Source organism: Symsagittifera roscoffensis, chromosome 6, assembly GCF_963678635.1.
Source record: "Symsagittifera roscoffensis chromosome 6, txSymRosc1.1, whole genome shotgun sequence".
Lineage (NCBI taxonomy): Eukaryota > Metazoa > Xenacoelomorpha > Acoela > Convolutidae > Symsagittifera > Symsagittifera roscoffensis.
In genome coordinates this window covers 14,169,800-14,179,364 of record NC_087067.1, presented here as the reverse complement: position 1 = coordinate 14,179,364, position 9,565 = coordinate 14,169,800, and positions in this window count along the sequence as shown.

Below are 9,565 nucleotides of genomic sequence, written 5' to 3'. Positions count from 1 at the left end.
AGTGAATATTTACATTTTTTGCCTGTTTCTAAATAATTAATTCTGAGGATAAAAAATGTGAGAGCACGACGTTTTTGTTAGTCGCACATTTAATTTGAATTTGTATTGCCTCTATGCCAAGTTATTTTCAGCCTGAATCCTGTGTTTTTTCTACCAATCGATGTGTTCAAAAATTTAATAAAATTTTCGGCTAAATTAGTCTCGCTTGCTTTTCCTTCAAATGCGCCTGTCGCAATTAACTTTTCAGTCATACGGGCCACAGTTTGGTTGTCAATTGCTCTATTCTGTTTTCCTGAATAATTGTCATCTCGGCCTAAAATTGTTAAGTTTTTGTCGCACAAGTCTCAAAATTCCAAAATGAGTCACAAAAAAAACAGTATAAAAATTTACAACCATTGTCTTGGTATACTTGAAAAATTTTTGCAAAAAATGAACTACAAAGTTCGAGTTTTCGAACTTTTTCCCGGAGAGCCAATATCAAAAAATGTTAAAATTTGAATCATGTAGAAAATTAATATCATTAATTGGTTTGCCGCAGTTCAAATTTATCTACTATGCCATCCCATACATTAACAGTTTAATACCTCACATTAACAACAAATAGCCCCTGAAAATTGTTGTCTCATTTTTAAGCAAGTCTAAGACTGCCTGGAGAAATATATTGGTTTGCAATTTACTAAGAAGCAAAATTTTGTTCTTTTGAAACAGAAATTATTCAATCGAATGGCGAAAACGTCAAAAAAACCATGACAACATTTTTTTGCCACGCACAATCAAATATCAAAAAATTTGGATAAGAAAAAATTCTTTAGACGCGATAGGCTAAAAGTGCCAAAATTTAGTCGCAAAAGTTTGGACATAAAACTACAACCAAGTCGCAAGTGGTTGTGAATAGCTTTTTTTGAAGTAAAGATTAGCTACATTTTTAAAATTTTCAAATTTTTTTCCCTGAAAGCAAATATCAATCAGAAAATGTAATATTTTGAATCGCTATAGAACTTAATATTGTCAATTAGGTCGTCCTAGCTTAGTTTTTTTCAAATAATTTAGTTTTTCTCAATCAATTTAGAATTAAAAACAAATTATTGCTTCCACAAGTTGTGTTCGTATTGTTCAAGAGGGCGTACAGTTTCCCAGAGAAACTATAACGGATAGGAGCCATTTGTGCACGATGTGGTTTTTTAGCGACACTGTCCGACTTTTTAAAAAACAACTTCTTACGTTTTTTGAACAGTCTACAAAACTGGACGCAGTCAGCTCAAATTCTAGATATTTTTCCCCTTGCCTCAGTGTTTCGTATTGTAGTATTGCTAATACTACACTAAATTACGGTTTAACTTAGTGTTCTAACATTTTAAATAACCCTCCGATTTGAATAATTAATTCAAGATCGCACTCACTTTTTTCTACTGCTGACTGGTTTAGGCGGACTGTGTTACTGCCTACGTAATGTAGTTCTTGCTCTGTCGAATCAGTGACTGTCTATTTCTTTTCCTGCTTTGTTTAAAAAACAGTCTACGGTTATCAGAAAATCTAAAATAGGTAGAACTTTCAAACCTTCAAAAATCGTAGTTGTTTTCAATTCATTATCAAACTTTTTTAGACTTTAAAACTTTTTTGGCAAAAAAAACATGATTTGTCAATGTTATATTTGTCATATAAATGAGTAAAATTAGGTTTGTCATATAATTGCTCTTTCAAATTACTTCGGTGAATATTTACATTTTTTGCCTGTTTCTAAATTAATTCTGAGGATATTCCTTTAAAAAATGTGAGAGCACAACGTTTTTTTTTGGTCGCACATTTAATTTGAATTTGTATTGCCTCTATGCCAAATTAACTTCAGCCTGAATCCTATGTTGTTTCTACCAATCGATGCGTTCAAAAATGTACCAATTTTTTTCGGCTAAACTAGTCGCGGTTGCTTTTCCTTCAAATGCGCCTGTCGCAATTAACTTTTCAGTCATACGGGCCACAGTTTGGTTGGCAATTGCTCTATTCTGTTTTTCTGAATAATTGTCATCTCGGCCTAAAATTGTTAATTTTTTGTCGCACAAGTCTCAAAATTCCAAAATGAGTCACAAAAAAAACAGTATATAAATTTACAACCATTGTCTTGGTATACTTGAAAAATTTTTGCAAAAAATGAACTACAAAGTTCGAGTTTTCAAACTTTCTTCCCGGAGAACCAATATCAAAAAATGTTTTAATTTGAATCATGTAGAAAATTAAAATCATTTATTAGTTTGTCCCAGTACAAATTTATCTAACATGCCATCCCATACATTAACAGTTTAATACCTCACATTAACAACAAATAGCTCCTAAAATTGTTGTCTCATTTTTTAAGCGAGTCAAAGTCTGCCTGGAGAAATTTAATGGAAAAAAATCGATTGTGCACCGCTTACTTCAGATATTGTCCAAAATTTTAAATGGTATTTTTTACAGTGTTGTAATTTTTTAAGCAGCAAAATTTTGTTCTTTTGAAACAGGAAATATTCAATCGAATGGTGATAACGTCAAAAAAGCCATGACAACATTTTTTTTGCCACGCAACATCAAATATCAAACAAATTGGATAAGAAAAAAATCTTTAGACGCGATAGCCTAAAAGTGCCAAAATTTAGTCGCATTAGTCTGGACATAAAACTACAACTAAGTCGCAAGTGGTCGTGAATAGCATTTTTTGAAGTAAAGCATAGCTAAATTTTTACAATTTTCAAACTTTTTTCCTGAAAGCAAATATCAATCAGAAAATGTATTATTTTGAATCGTTATAGAACTTAATATTGTCCTTTAGGTCGTCCCAGTTTAATTTGTCTCAAACATATTAGTTTTTCTCACATAATTTAGAATTAAAATCAAACTATTGCTTCTACAAGTTGTGTTCGTATTGTTCAAGAGGATGTACAGTTTCCCAGAGAGACTATAATGAATAAGAGCCATTTGTGCACGGTGTGGTTTTTTAGCGACACTGTCCGACTTTTTCAAAAACCACTTCTTACGTTTTTTGAGCAGTCTACAAAAGTGGACGCAGTCAGCTCAAATTTCAGATATTTTTCCCCTTGCCTCAGTGTTTTGTAATGTAGTATTGCAAATACCACACTAACTCACGGTTTAACTTAGTTTTCTAACATTTTAAATAACCCTCCGGTTTGAATAATTATTTCAAGATCGCACTCATTTTTTTAAACTGCTTTTAGCCTGGATATTGAAAACAAGAATGTCGCCAGTTAGGCGGACTAGTTTACTACCTTGCCTTAAAAAACAGACAGCTCGGCGCCAAAGTCCCCAATCCTTTTGCGATCCTAACAAAAGACATTAATACTTTAATTATGAAAAGCAGTTGCAACAATGATAAAATGCCCTGATCTTTTCAATTATTGATTTTTTTTGCTAAGAAACAATAGTTGCAAACGTCAATTTCATCAAGTGTATGAAGAAAAGGGGGGAAAAAATGAAGCCTAGACTGCAGACTGCTCAGCCAAAAAGCTGAGAAACAAATCAACCTGAATCTTCAGAATTTTTGATTTTCCCACTAGCTCAGTCGAGTTGAACAATTTTAATTTTTTCTTTATTAGTAAACTTCTTTTTAAAAACAAGTACTTTGAAAAATATAAGATTCCAGAACTGACAGAGGGAAGACTTTATTGTTTTCCATCAACTTAAATTAATGTAACTTAACCCAAATACCCCAAAACGATTTCGGTATTTAAGACAGTTGTTCATCCATTTATAAATAATCTATACTTTTAAGTCAACCCTTTTAGTTTATCTGTTTAAATAAAAATTAGGTTAACTCTAGAACCAGATCGACTATGATCTATGACATAACCTAACCAAGACTTGTATTTTATTTTTTAATTGAAACAAAGGGATCTATCAAGCGACCCCATAGTCTCTTTTAGTAAAACTGGTGCGACTTGAGCAGAAAGCTACACCTTAAAAAAAGTATAGGTCTGATAACAAAAGAATTAATTCTAGTTATTGCAAAGTATTAGGATAGTGAGTTTCTGTGAGTCGGTTTTCAACTTCAAAAAACTAGAGACAGATGTTATCTAACTTTAAGGCCCGTAATCTAATTGACCGCCCTATTACCAGATAGTTCATGATAGAGACTAGGCTAGCAATATCTTCTCTATCGCTCATCAGTCCTTGACAGCTTGCTGCTAACTTTATTTCATCATATTTTATCTCATTTTTCTATATTATTACACTAAATAAAAGTAAACGTTCTTTGACCAAATCGGCTGGTATAAACAATTAATTTAGAGATTTAAACAACATTTTCACATAAAATAGCCTTTCATACATAGGTTAACCAAACTATTAACAGTTTTATCCTTTCATCAGACATTCCGAAAGTGCTAACAAAACTTATTAAAACTTTAAACTTATTCTTAAAAAAGGGGTAAGAGGTCCTGTATGCAATCTAAGTGCACTCTAAATGATCGATAAGTTAATTTCACCCATCATCTACCCAAACAAATCTGCGCTAAATTGAGATTCAATCTTAATTTTTCCTTGTGCATTTGTGCTGAACTTGTTTTTCACCTTTTTGCGAAAATAATCCCCTAACCTAGCTTAAGTCAAATCTAAACCTAAGTATCTCATCAGAGAAAAATTTTATTTTTTGGCCCAAAAAAGCGAAGGAACAATCTGCACTCTCTAAAGAAGGGAAGGTAAGTTGTGTTTTTTTACTAAGTTTTTTTTAGAACATCAAAATGAGAGAAATTCATTGAACTTATGTTACTTTTTACATAAGAATTACAATAAAAGAATACTAAAATGAGCTAGTTCAGTATAAACTTAACAAAATTTGTACAACTTAAGTCAAAAAGGTCCAATTAAATTTAGATATTTTCCTATTCTAACAGAAGTTTCCCAAATTTCAGTTAAAAGAAATCCAAGTGAGTTCTATAAACTGCCATTTAAACCAAATTTTATCCAATTTTGTACACAATAAGTCAAAATAAGCTAGAAAAATTACCATTTTAACAAAAAGTTGGCAATTTATGTCAAATTAAGTCCAACTAACCTAGATAAAATTCCGCTTTAACAGTTTTTTATCCAATTTATTTGAAATTCAGACCAATTAGGCCAAGTAAACTTCCATTTTAATAAAGTTTTGCCCAAACTATGCCAAAAAAATTCAATTAGGCCAGATAAACTCCCATTTTAACAAAGTTTTGCCCATTTGTGGTCCAATAAACACAATTGACACAAGTTAACTCCAAATTAACTCAAAATTTACAAAATTTTTGGCAAAAAAGAGCCATTTAAGATTCAAAAAATTCCTATTTGTCAAAAATTTACTCAAACTATGGTCCACATAAGCCCAACTAAGATTGATAAAATTCTATCTGTGATAAAACTTTGTGATTTAGTGGGGCTTGTAATAGTCACATGATCTCAATTAAAAACCCAACAAGTGATATGGAGGTAAAACTTTCTGGTTTTTGGAAAATTAATAACACAATGAGTAAGCTTTAAGTATCAAAATAAAAACTAAAACTGGACGCAGTCAGCTCAAATTCTAGATATTTTTCCCCTTGCATCAGTGTTTCGTAATGTAGTATTACAAATACTACACAAAATTACGGTTTAACTTAGTGTTCTAACATTTTAAATAACCCTCCGATTTGAATAATTAATTCAAGATCGCACTCACTTTTTTCTACTGCTGACTTGTTTAGGCGGACTGGTTTACTGCCTACGTAATGTAGTTGTTGCTCTGTCGAATCAATGACTGTCTATTTCTTTTACTGGTTGTTTAAAAAACAGTCTAAGGTAATCAGAAAATCTAAAATAGGTACAACTTTCTAACCTTCAAAGATCGCTGTTGTTTTCAATTCATTATCAAACTTTTTTAGACTTTAAGTTTTTTCTTAGCAAAAAACATGATTTGTCAATGTTAAACTTGTCATATAAATGAGTAAAATTAGATTTGCCATATAATTGCTCAGTCAAATTACTTCAGTGAATATTTACATTTTTTTCCGGTTTCTAATTTAATTTTTTAAGGGATATTCCTTTAAAGAATGTGAATGCACGACGTTTTTTTTGGCGCGAAATTTAATTTGATTTTGTATCGCCTCTATGCCAAGTTAATCTTAGCCTGAATCTTATGTTTTTTCTACCAATCGATGTTTTCAAAAATTTACCAATTTTTTTTGGCTAATTTAGTCGCGGTTGCTTTTCCTTCAAATGCGCCTGTCGCAATTAATTTTTCATTCACACGGGCCACAGTTTGGTTGGCAATTGCTGTATTCTGTTTTTCTGAATAATTGTAATCTCGGCCTAAAATTGTTAAATTTTTGTCGCAAAAGTCTCAAAATTCCAAAATGAGTCACGAAAAAAACCTTATATAAGTTTACAAGCATTGTCTTGGTATACTCGAAAATTTTTTGCGAAAAAATGAACTACAAAGTTTGAGTTTTCAAACTTTCTTCCCGGAGTACCAATATCAAAAAATGTTATAATTTGAATCATGTAGAAAAACAAAATCATTAATTGGTTTGTCCCAGTACACAGTTATCTAACATGCCATCCCATACATTAACAGTTTAATACTTCACATTAACAACAAATAGCCCCTAAAATTGTTGTCTCATTTTTTAAGCGAGTCTAAGACTGCCTGGAGAAATTTAATGGGAAAAAATCGATTGTGCACAGCTTATTTCAGACATTGTCCAAAATTTTAAATGGTCTTTTTTACAGTGTTCTAAGCAATCTACGGAAATGAATGTTTTGAGCCCAAAATAAGAAAGAATTTCCCATGCGACATTGTTTCGGAAATAGTATCAATCAAAGACCAAAAACCAAAAACCAAAATTCGGAGGCAAGCATTAATAGATTCGAGAACTTGATACTACAATTAATAACACTAGAGTTTCAATAGATATTGAGGTGTCAGACCACAAAAATTTGCAATTTATTAAGCAGCAAAATCTTGTTCTTTTGAAACAAGAATTACTCAATCAAATGGCGAAAACGTCAAAAAAACCATGACAACATCTTTTTTGCCACGCAACATCAAATGTCAAAAAATTGGATAAAAAAATTCTTTAGACGCGATAGCCTAAAATTCTCAAAATTTAGTAGCAAAAGTCATAAAACTACAACAAAAAACTACAACCAAGTGGACATAAAACTACAACCAAGTCGCAAGTGGTCGTAAATAGCTGTTTTTGAAGTAAAGATTAGCTACATTTTCAAAATTTTCAAACGTTTTTCCCTGAAAGCAAATATCAATCAGAAAATGTAATATTTTGAATCGCTATAGAACTTAATATTGTCAATTAGGTCGTCCTAGCTTAGTTTTTCTCAAATAATTTAGTTTTCTTTATCAATTTAGAATTAAAACAAAATATTGCTTCCACAAGTTGTGTTCGAATTGTTCAAGAGGGCTTACAGTTTCCCAGAGAGACTATAATGGATAGGAGCCATTTGTGCACGGTGTGGTTTTTTAGCGACACTGTCCGACTTTTTAAAAAACAACTTCTTACGTTTTTTGAACAGTCTACAAAACTGGACGCAGTCAGCTCAAATTCTAGATATTTTTCCCCTTGTCTCAGTGTTTCGTAATGTAGTATTGCAAATAGTACACTAAATTACGGTTTAACTTAGTGTTCTAACATTTTAACTAACCCTCCGATTTGAATAATTAATTCAAGATCGCACTTACTTTTTTCTACTGCTGCCTGGTTTAGGCGGACTGGTTTACTTCCTACGTAATGTAGTTATTGCTCTGTCGAATCAGTGACTGTCTATTTCTTTTCCTGCTTTGTTTAAAAAACAGTCTAAGGTAATCAGAAAATCTAAAATAGGTAGAACTTTCAAACCTTCAAAAATCGCTCGCAGTTGTTTTCAATTCATTATCAAACTTTTTTAGACTTTAAATCTTTTTTGGCAAAAAAAGCATAATTTGTCAATGTTATATTTGTCATATAAATGAGTAAAATTAGGTTTGTCATATAATTGGTCTGTCAAATTACTTCAGTGAATATTTACATTTTTTGCCTGTTTCTAAATTAATTCTGAGGATATTACTTTAAAAAATGTGAGTGCACGACGTTTTTTTGGTCGCACATTTATATTGATTTTGTATTGCCTCTATGCCAAGTTAACTTCAGCCTGAATCCTATGTTTTTTCTACCAATCGATGCGTTCAAAAATTTACCAATTTTTTTTGGCTAAACTAGTCGCGGTTGCTTTTCCTTCAAATGCGCCTGTCGCAATTAACTTTTCAGTCATACGGGCCACAGTTTGGTTGGCAATTGCTCTATTCTGTTTTTCTGAATAATTGTCATCTCGGCCTAAAATTGTTAAATTTTTGTCGCAAAAGTCTCAAAATTCCAAAATGAGTCAAGAAAAAGACAGTATATAAACCATTGTCTTGGTATACTTGAAAAACTTTTGCAAAAAAATGAACTACAAACTTTGAGTTTTCAAACTTTCTTCCCGGAAAACCAATATCAAAAATGTTATAATTTGAATCATGTAGAAAATTAAAATCATTAATTGGTTTGTCCCAGTACAAATTTATCTAACATGCCATCCCATACATTAACAGTTTAATACCTCACATTAACAACAAATAGCCCCTAAAATTGTTGTCTCATTTTCTAAGCAAGTCTAAGACTGCCTGGAGAAATTTAATGGGAAAAAATTGATTGTGCACAGCTTACTTCAGACATTGTCCAAAATTTTAAATGGTCTTTTACAGTGTTCTAAGCAATCTACCGAAGTGAACGTTTTGAGCCCAAAATAAAAAAGAATTTCCCATGCGACAGTGTTTCGGAAATAGTATCAATCAAAGACCAAAAACCGAAATTCGAAGGTAAGCATTAATGGCTTCGAGAACTTGATACTACAATTAATAATTCTAGGAAACAGGAATTATTCAATCGAATGGCGAAAATGTCAAAAAAAGCCATGACAAAATTTTTTTTGCCACGCAACATCAAATATCAAAAAAATTGGATGAGAAAAAATCTTTAGACGCGATTGCCTAAAAGTCTTAAAATTTAGTCGCAATAGTCTGGACATAAAACTACAACCAAGTCGCAAGAGGTCGTGAATAGCATTTTTTGAAATAAAGATTAGCTAAACTTTTAAAATTTTCAAACTTTTTTCCCTGAAAGCAAATACCAATCAGAAAATGTAATATTTTGAATCGCTATAGAACTTAATTTTGTCAATTAGGTCGTCCTAGCTTAGTTTTTCTCAAATAGATTAGTTTTTCTCACATAATTTAGAATTAAAAACAATTTATTGTTTCTACAAGTTGTGTTCGTATTGTTCAAGAGGGCGTACAGTTTCCCAGAGAGACTTTAATGGATAAGAGCCATTTGTGCACGGTGTAATGTTTTAGCGACACTGTCCGACTTTTTAAAAAACAACTTCTTACGTTTTTTGAACAGTCTACAAAACCGGACGCAGTCAGCTCAAATTTCAGATATTTTCCCCCTTGCCTCAGTGTTTCGTAATTTAGTATTGGAAATACTACACTAACTTACGGTTTAACTTAGTTTTCTAACATTTTAAATAACTCTCCGATTTG